The following is a 10,493-nucleotide window of genomic DNA, read 5'->3' on the forward strand; positions in this document are numbered from 1 at the left end:
CACAGAAGGCATTGTGACATACTGATAGGCCCAGTTCCCAGGTTATGTGACTTTACTGCCATGGCCCTGCCCAGAGAGTGGATATTGACATCTTTTTGGTCCAGCATTCAGGTGATCTGATTATCTTGCCTGTCCCCCTTTCACAGGTTGAATTTCAACCTATGTTTTTTTCCCAGCTCACGGGCATTATGACCATGCTCATATAGAAAACCAGCCACTAGGAGTGATTTTGACTCTGTTAGCTAGACTTTGAGTAGTGGATAAAGTCTTCAGTCTCCTACATTTAGAAGGATAATAGAAGTTGATAAAATGTAAGCATATTCTATAAATACTTTGAGTAATACAGACAGTATAATAAAAGCCCAGCACAGAGTGAGATTGTGACTCTTACAGGCATACTAAGCCAACAATTAGGATTATCACTTCCAAACAAGAAAGCAACACACTAGTGAGGTCCTGAATCTCACATGCAGGTGCAGTCCACAGTTAAAATTCTGATTGTCCCATGTAGATCTGAGAACAAGTTGAACAGTGACTAATTTCCAGACTCACCTCAGAGGCATGGTGATGACTTGCATACCCGGATCTAGCCATAGGAGATCTGTTGACTCTTGTAGGTAGCCTTAAAGCAATGGGTAAGGTTCTGGGCTTTCTACTTGTATAAAGCTCACAGAAGATTACAAAACTCACGCATATTGTACGACTCCTTGGGTTGTACACAGAGTGTCATAACAGACCCCAGCACAAAGTTAAAATTGTGATTCTTATAGGCATACCCAGCCAACAGTAAGGATTGTCCCTCTCACACATGAACAGAGACCACTGGTGAGGTCCTGCATATGGCACATGGATGCAGTCCCCAGTTGAAATTGTGTTGTTCAGACTCGTCCATCACTGGGTGCTGGGTTCATGGTATTTGCATTTTGTAAACATTTATAAAGGTGTTATTTTATAATATGTGTGCTTTTTATGTGTGTAAAATTAAAAACATAATTTTTGATTTTTCTGTGTATCTCATATATTTCTTCCACAATCAGTCTTTGTCACATACTTTACTGGAAAATAGAATATTTCATCTAACTTTTCAAATGTAATGTCAGGACATTTAAAAAATATATTATGTTGGAATCTTGAATGTATCTCTAACTGTCCTCTTTTGTCTTTTGTAAAATTTTCATTCCCCTTGAAATAGTTTATCTACTTCATTATTACATTCAAAGAACAGCACTAATTTTACTCACATGTTATTATTCCTGAGTAACAAATGAGTCAGAGAAGTTGAGAAACTTGCCCAAGGTTACACAGGTACTCTGAGCCTGTTCTTCTAACCATTGAACACATGGTGTCATCCGGGAAGCACACACGCAATACTATTTCTACAGGTCCATAGAATCACATATACGCATGCAAATTTGTGTAAAGATAAAATGAACTTATACAGTGTTTACCTGCAGAAAAGTCACTGGTTGAAGGTCTAGAAGGTCATATAGAAGAAGCCTTCTCTGTTTTGATTGTTTTTGCAGAAATAAGGTCTTGCTATATTTTCTAGGCTGATCTCAGTCTCTTTGGCTCAAGCAATCCTCCTGCTTCAGACTCCCAAAGTGCTCTCTGTCATATTTTTATAAGTACTTATTGGGTCAAGTGTGCTGACTCATGCCTGTAATAGCAACATTTTGGGAGGCCAAGGGGAAAAGATTGTTTGAGTTCAGGAGTTTAAGACAAGCCTGGGCAACATAATGAGACCTCATCTCAACTAAAAATTGAAAAAAATAGCTGGGCACGGTGACTCACACCTGTATCTTAATCTTCTTGAATGTAGCACAAATAATTCTGGGTATTATTCAAACAACAGAGATTGTTACATCTTGGTGCACTGGTAAAACTACAACATATTTTGGTGTGTTGGCCAGGGAAAAGGAATTCATCAAAGGGGTGATTAGGAGTCATGCTCCTTGTCCTCAACTACTTTCTGAGGCTTCTTATCCTAAGTTTTTTTCTCTCAAAAACAACCTTGAAAACATTGGCGCTGTTCTAATCCAGTTTCCTTTCATGAAGGGCCTACCCATTGTGTGGAATTGAAAGGAGGTCTTAGGGCAACTGAAGGTTCCTGGCTGAGTCTATACCTCAGTGTTACCTAAAAGCCCTTGGACTGAAACTGTATTTCATATAAGTATTCAATGTATATCATCCTCTTTCACTATTTCAATGCCTTCTCCACTTTGTATCAGTAGAAAACAGGCCAGCTCCTTCCAGGAAAGCAGGCAATGCTCTTCTTACTTCAATGATGATGAAGAGCACTTGTTTCGGTGATAAACCTGGTTAATTTTTTGTATTTAGTAGACACTGGTTTCACCATGTTGGCCAGGCTGGTCTCAAACTTCTGACCTCAGGTGATCTATCCGCCTCAGCCTCCCAAAGGGCTGAGATGATAGGCGTGAGCCACCACGCTCGTCCCAGATTTATTATTTTAGTCTGAAGTTGTCTTGGCTATTTGGACTCTTTAATTCTTTGGTATATATTTTAGAATAGTTTTCTAATTCTGTAAAAAAGCGTCATGGATAGTCTTGATAAAAACAGCACTTAATCTGTAGGTCAATCTGCTTTCGGCAGAATGACCATTTTAAGCATATTATTTGAATCCATGAGCATGCAGTATTTTTCCATTTATTTGCATTCTCTCTCTCTCATTTCTTTCAGCATTTTGGTTCTTTGTAGAGATATTTTACCCCCTTAACCTATTTCTAGGCATTTTTTTTGTTGTGGCTATTGTAAATAGAGCTTTTTAAAATTTTGCTCTCAGTTTATTATTGGTGTACAGAAATTCTACGTATTTGTGTTGATTTTGTATTCTGAGATTTTTTTTGAAGTCTTTAGGCTTAGGAGTCTTTTGGTGAAATCTTTAAGGTATTGTAAGTAGAGAATTATATCATCAATAAAGATAATTTGACTTCCTTTGCTTTCTATTCGGATTCCTTTTATTTCTCTGGCTAGGACTCCAAAACAATGTTCAGTAAGACTGCTTAGGATGGATATTCTCGTCTTTTTATTCTTATGGAGAATGCATCTAGTTTTTGCTTTTTTCGTATGACAAGGATTTGTCATAGATGACTCATTCTTTAGAGGTATGTCTCATCAATGTCTAGTGTGTTGAGAATATTTTTGAGTCAATATTGGATTGTCTTGAATGCTTTTTCTGCCCCTACAGTGTTATATATTTTTTCTTTTAATTATCTTCACATGGTGAATCACAGACTTGCATATGATGAAACATCTTTGTATTTATGGAATAAAGCTCACATGATTGTAGTAAAATAACTTTGATTTGCTTTTGAATTCAGTTTGCTAATATTTCATGGAGGATTATTGTTCCAATGTTCACCCAGAATATTGACCTGTAGTTTCCTTTGTTATGTCTTCACTAGGTTTTAGTTTCATATATTTCACTGATTTCATACAATTTGGTTGAAATGCCACCTTGATTTTTTGGAATACTCAGTAGGATTAGGACCAGCTTATCTTTGTATATGTAGTAAAATATGGCTGTGATTTCGTATGATCCAGGGCTTTTTATGGTTAGTTTTATTATTACTTAATCAATGTCATTACACATTTTACATTTTTGCTCTGTTAAAGACTTCTGTTATTTTCTGTCAATACTGGGAAGTTTTGTGTATCCCGGAGTTTATCTATTTTCTCTAAATTTTCTATTTTGCATGCATGTTCATAGAAGTCTCTGAGGATATTTTAAAATCTATGTATAATCAGATGTGATTTCTCATCTCTAACATTTAAATGCAGAATATGAGTTTAACAAAGTTCAACATTTCTTCATAAATTTCTGAAAAAAGTAGGTATAGGACAAATGAACCTCAAGCCAATAAATGCCACATGTAACACACACACACACACACACACACAAAGCACAGCTAATAACATACTAAACAGGGAAATCTTGTAAGCTTTTACTCTAAGAGCAAGATTAAAATGCCCACTTTCTTCAGTCTTATTAAACATAGTACTAACTATCCAAGACAGAAAAATTGGAAAATAAAAATCAAAGCACTGAGATTAGAAAAAATGTTAAATTACTCCAGTGTAATTTTTATTTCTATACATAATTTTAAGTAAATGAAAACCTAAGACATTACTAAAAATTAGTAGGACTAACATTTATTAAACTTGCAGGATACAAAACCAACATCCAGTGTCAGTAGAATTTCTACACACTGACAAATATCACTAAATGAAATTAAAGAAATTAAACACAATTGGAAAAATATGATTCATAAATTGGCATTACTAATATTGTTAAATATCTGTATTACACAAAATGACGTACAGCTATAGTGCAACCTCTATCAAAATACCGGTGACATAATTAACAAATTTTAAAAAATACATCTAAAATTTATAGGGTACCACAAAAGGCCCTGAATAGCCAAAGCCATAGAAAAAGTGAGGGTATCACTCTGCCTTTGAAATATACTAAAAAGCTATAGTTAAAAAAAAAAAAAAAAAAAAGTATGGTACCTGAATTAAAACAGACACACAGGCGAGTAGAGAAGAAAAAGGAGACCAGAAATATATTGATGTATTTACAGCCAGCTGACTTTTAAATAAAGGTGACAATTTCTTAGGGAAAAGGCAATTATCTTCAATAAATGGTGTTGAGAAACTTTATATCCACATGTATAAGAATATAATAAGACCGTCAACTCATACCATATATAAATAAATTAGATACTTAAATAAAATAAAAACACAAAATAAATAGATACTTAAATGTAAGGTCTAAACTACTATAAACAACATAGACTGAAAGCCCTGTAACACTGGTTGGGCAGTGACTTTTAAAATTTGACCTCAAATCCCAAGAAGCAAATTGAAAAAATACATGAATCAGATTATTTTAAATTTAAAAACTGCTGCATAGAATATAATACAATCAACAGGATGAGGCAACCAAAAAATGGAAGAAAATATTTGCAAATCATAGATGTGACAAGGGATTAATATCAAAACTATGTAACAAAATCAAATGACTACAACAAAAAACTAATTATTAAAAATGAGAAAAGGGCTTAAATATTTTTCAGAAAAAGACATACATATGGCCAACAGATATATTTTAAAAATGCTCAATGTCAATTATTATCAGGGAAACGCAAGCAAAAAAAAGAACTATGAGGTATCAACTCACTTCTGTTAGAAGGACTCTAATTAAGAAGAAAAAGTGTTGGTAGAATTCTGAAGAAAAGAACATGCTTGTACACTATTTGTTTGAATGTAAGTGAGGACAGCCATTACGAAAAACAAGAGTTTTCTTTAAAAACTTAAAAATCAAACTACCATATAACAATCGCACCCCTGTATATCCAAAAAAAATGAAATTAGAATAAAGAAACATTTGCACTTCTAGGTTGTTTGCAGCACTCTTCACATGTAAAATACACAAAATCAACAGTGCAACATCTAATGAGTAAAGACAATGTGGTAGAGATACACTATGGAATAATATTCATCTTTAAACAACAACAATTCCATTATTTTCAATCACATGGATTACCCTGGAAGACATTATATTCGTTGAAATAAGGGAAGCACAGAAAGATTAATGTCTCATGTTTTCACTTACACATGGATTCTAAAAAGTTAATCTCATCGATGTAGAGTAAACTGGTGACCACCAAATGCCAAGGTATTTAGAAGAAATGGGGGGATTGAAAGATGTCTGTCAAATAATACATAATTATACTTGGAAAAAAGAAATAATCTCAAGAGATTTATTGTACAGCATGGTGACTATAGTTCATAATGTATTTGTATTTTTGAAAAATGCTTAACATTTCATGTTGTCTAACCACAAAAATGTTAACAAGATAAAGCATTAATTACCTAGTTCTAAGCATTTGACAATGTATATATATACTTCAAAATGTTTAACGAAAGAAATACACATTTGTCAAGTTAAAAATATAATTTTAAGACACTACAGGATAACAATGTTTCAAATACTGTCTCTTTGCTGTTTTCTCATTTGTCGGTCATAACCATAGGAACCCTGATGTTTAACAGCATGTTCTGAACCCAGCACAGTGCATGGGAGAAGTCAAAGACTTTAGGGCTTTTATTTTAAGCTTGGGGCACCTAGAGTTACTGGTGCTTATGGTAATAGTATGAAAGACACGAAAAGGGCCGGCTTGCTTATGCTCACATGATTGGCCACTGTGTGACCACAGTAAACTGGTTTGCATGCAAACCAACAGGTAATGTCTTAATCCAAAAGCTGCCATTATCTCCAAAAGTTTTCAGAGAAAATCATCTAGGAGATCACTACAGTTAGGTGACCTAAGAATATAAACTGTAGACTAAACTTCAACCACTAAAACATTTATTTAAAAAACGAGTGATAAATTTCTCCAAATTGTAATATCAATATGAAAAATAAGTATTATTCCAAATTTACAGTGGTTATTTTATTTTTTTCCATCTTTAACATTCACACTTTAAAATAGAGGATTTTGCATGGAAATGTAAGTTGTTCTGTAAAAACATCCTAAATAACTAAATTTAAAATTGCTCACTATTAATTCTCTTAAAAATTTATTTTTATATGTATGTTCTAGCAGATTACATATTCGCCACACTTTGTATAAAAGCCTAACATTTTTCTTTTACAAAGAAACACCATACAGATTTAATCCTCTCTTTGGTAGAAAGTGTATGTCTTTTCTGTTACTTAGCCAATCTTAAAGTTATTGGCTTTAAGATAATAACTTAAAGATAAGTTATTATCTTAACTTTCCAGTTAAAAACAATTTTTCAGTGCATTAAAAAATACCAATGTCCTCCTTAAAACCTACAACATACCGTGTGAAACCACATGGCAGGAAAACAACGGTGAGAAAACTGTAGTCATAACACAGAAAAAGCAGGTCTGTGATGTGTATATGGTTTGAATGCACATAAAAAGATAAAACTTAGATAATTAGGACAAGAATGAAGCATTTCTCTTTAAATTCAGCAAGATTCAGCTTTGCAGCCTGGAAAAAATGTTCTCACATGAAGAATAAATGTTATTTCTTTGCAATTGATATTTTCCGTCTCTGAGTTGGAAGTTACAAACTAACTTTAGCAGGAATATTTATGACTAATTATGGAGCATCTGTTACACACTGAACACCATCATGTTTGTTTGCAACATTTATATATAAAAGCATCCACATGACTTATGAAGCTTCCCTAGTACTTACTGAAACAAATTGACTCAATAAATAAAATTTACTTATGTCACTTATAAAAAGTTAAGGGAATAATTAAAGAAAAGTAAGCTTATATAGGGTTCTCCCATAGAAGCTAATGGAATGTTTTAACTAAATAAAACATAACAATACACAAATTGTGGAATTACTTCTAAAAATAATTTTGTGTGCATGATGAAATTTTATAAAAATTATTCTTATAACTACAAATGAGTTCAGATAATAAATACTTCATAAACTATAAAACAAAAAAATTAGAAACAAAAAGATTATGGGTCTAGGCCAGGCGTGCTGGCTCACTCCTGTAATCCCAGCACTTTGGGAGGCTGAGATGGGTGATCACCTGAGATCAGGAGTTCGAGACCAACCTGGCCAACATGGTGAAACCCCATCTCTACTCAAAATGCAAAAATTTCCCAGGCATGGTGGCACATGCCTGTAATCACAGTTACTCGGGAGGCTGAGGCAGGAGAATCATTTGAGTTCTTGCAGTGAGCCAAGACCATGCTATTGCACTCGAGCCTGGGCAACAAGAGGGAAACTTGGTTTCAGAAAAAAAAAAAAAAAAAGATTACGGGTCTACCATGAGTATCACGCAAGTAAAAACAGAAAATTTGCATGGAACGATTCTAAATGATAAGCTGTAAGATAATGTAATAAATTGAATACAAAGCAGAGTACACATTTGCTTTTAGCATTTTTGAGGATTTTTGTTTTCTAGTAAATTAGACATCTTATTAAAATGCTTTGTTTTGTTTCAATATTGCTCTTTTCTTCTGAAAACAGTTACAAACTTATACTCAAACACCCTTATTCCTTAAACCTAAGTTATATCTTTAGACTAGTAGATGTGTATATTTAACTGTATGTAAGTCAAAACTAAAACTCCATTTTGTGCTCTCAGGCAGAGGCCACATGTTCAAAAAATACATAATAAAGTTTTGAAAATTATTCAGGACTCAGAAATATATTGATTTTATTTATGCTTATATATAATTTTCATGATACCATAAAAATAACCATGTAGCCAATAACAATTTAACTGTACAATTTAGAATAACTAAGACTGTAGAATTGAATTGTTTGTAATACAAAACATAAAAGCCAGGTTATAGGTACCTTGTTTATCATAATGTGATTATTATACATTATATGACTGTATCAAACTATGCCATATATGGCATATATACACATATGTACACACAACAACTAAGAAAAATAAATTTAAATGTAAAAAAAATTAACCCACAGAAACCACATTCTTTAACTTATTTGCAGTTTAAAGCCACTGAAAAAGAATACTAAAAATATTAGTCTATTATGTTACCAAATAGTGTATTGTTACCATCTTATAGCTATACCCTTGAGTAAAGTGGAATAGGTTAAAATTAGTGACATAGTAACACTTTACTGAATGTATGACAGTATTGAACATGTCATAAATGTTCAATTAAAAATTAACACAATTTAAAACTTTAAAAATGCAGTTTCATCACATAGAAGTACAATTAGTAAAATGACATACTAATTTAATTATTTTGATTTAATTTTAACTATAACGAAGAACGATTTTCACTCATAACAATGCATTAGAATATTACCTAGGGCTGGGTGCAGTGGCTCACACCTATAATCACAGCACTTTGGGAAGCCAAGGCAGGCAGATCACTTGAGGTCAAAAGTTCAAGAACAGCCTGGTCAACATGGTGAAATCTTGTTTTACTAAAACACAAAATTTAGCTGGATGTGGTCATGGGCACCTGTAATCTCAGCTACTTGGGAGGCAGAGACAGGAGCATAGCTTGAACCTGGGAGGAGGAGCCTATAGTGAGCCGAGATTATGACATTGCACTCCAGCCTGGGCAACAGAGTGAGATTCCCTCTCAAGAAAAAAAAAAAAAAAAAAGAATAATACTCTGAACGCCTACCTCACACATATCACTCAATTCTATAAGTTAACCACAAATAGCCCTTCTACTTAGGTTTTCATCATGCATCTTACATTTTAATGTCCTTAGTCATCCATAAGAAAAGTAATAAATAATGACCACCTAATAAAAGTCTCCCAAATCTGTGATGCAGAAAGAATTGGTCACAGGTTTTACATGTGAAAACAACAGAAACGAAGAAATAGCATGAAGTAATTTAAGGGTGGAATTCCATCATTATTCAGTTTCCAAATAAGCTGTTTTATTTTTTTCTTTTTCTTTTGAGACAGTCTCGCTCTGTCACCCAGGCAGCAATGCAGTAGCAACATCTCAGCTCACTGCAACCTCTGGCTCCCAGGTTCAAGTGATACTCATGCCTCAGCCTCCCAAGTAGCTGGGACTACAGGTGTACCATGCTTCACTAAGTTTTATATTTCTTTTTAGTAGACATGGGGTTTCACCATGTTGACCAGGCTGGTCTTGAACTCAGGTGATCTGCCCACCTCAGCATCCCAAAATCTTGGCCTTACAGGTGTAAGCCACTGTGTCTGGCAAAAAAAAAAATCTATATTTTCTGGACAAAAGTATATTTTAAATGAAATTATAATCTTCAAAGATCTACTTCTTTTAAAGTTACATACAAATAATTTTTCTTTTTACCAACTTTAGTTTTGAATTTTTTCCTATACTAAGCAACCTGATTAAGGGTAATGTCTGAAGTTTGAGAGACAGGTATTTCTACTGTGGATTCTCTGATATTTACTTAATTTTGGATTAAATTTTTAAAATATTTACTGTATCTGCAAAAATATATTTTAGTATAAACTTTTGTGTTTTATAATTTGTAGTTTTTGAAACAATGATTTTCCAAATTCATTAAATTTGCAGGGTTATTCTTCAATACAAATTCTCTGATGTTGAGCAAAGTTGGAACAACTACCTCAGAGTTTTCCTGTAGTACAAAATGTGTACAATGAAACCTGTGATACAAGTAAAGGTACTACAACCCTCTTTATATTTGTAATGTGTTTCCTCAAAATAAATATTCTTCTGTACTTTAAGGGCTTATATTTTCTGAAAGATCTATTGACACCAATTCCACTTTTAATGCTTTTATTTAGTATGAACTCTCTGATATTGAATAAGATGTGAGAAGATATAAATGATGTTCACAATTTTTTTTTCCAGACTGAGTTTCCCTCTGTTGTCCAGGCTAGTATAAATGTTTTCCTTTGCAATAAGGCATGAGCATTGGTTAAACGTTTTGCCATATTGTTCATACCAGTAGTTTTCTCCAATATGA

The sequence above is a fragment of the Rhinopithecus roxellana genome, chromosome 12 (genome assembly GCF_007565055.1).
Source record: "Rhinopithecus roxellana isolate Shanxi Qingling chromosome 12, ASM756505v1, whole genome shotgun sequence".
NCBI lineage: Eukaryota > Metazoa > Chordata > Mammalia > Primates > Cercopithecidae > Rhinopithecus > Rhinopithecus roxellana.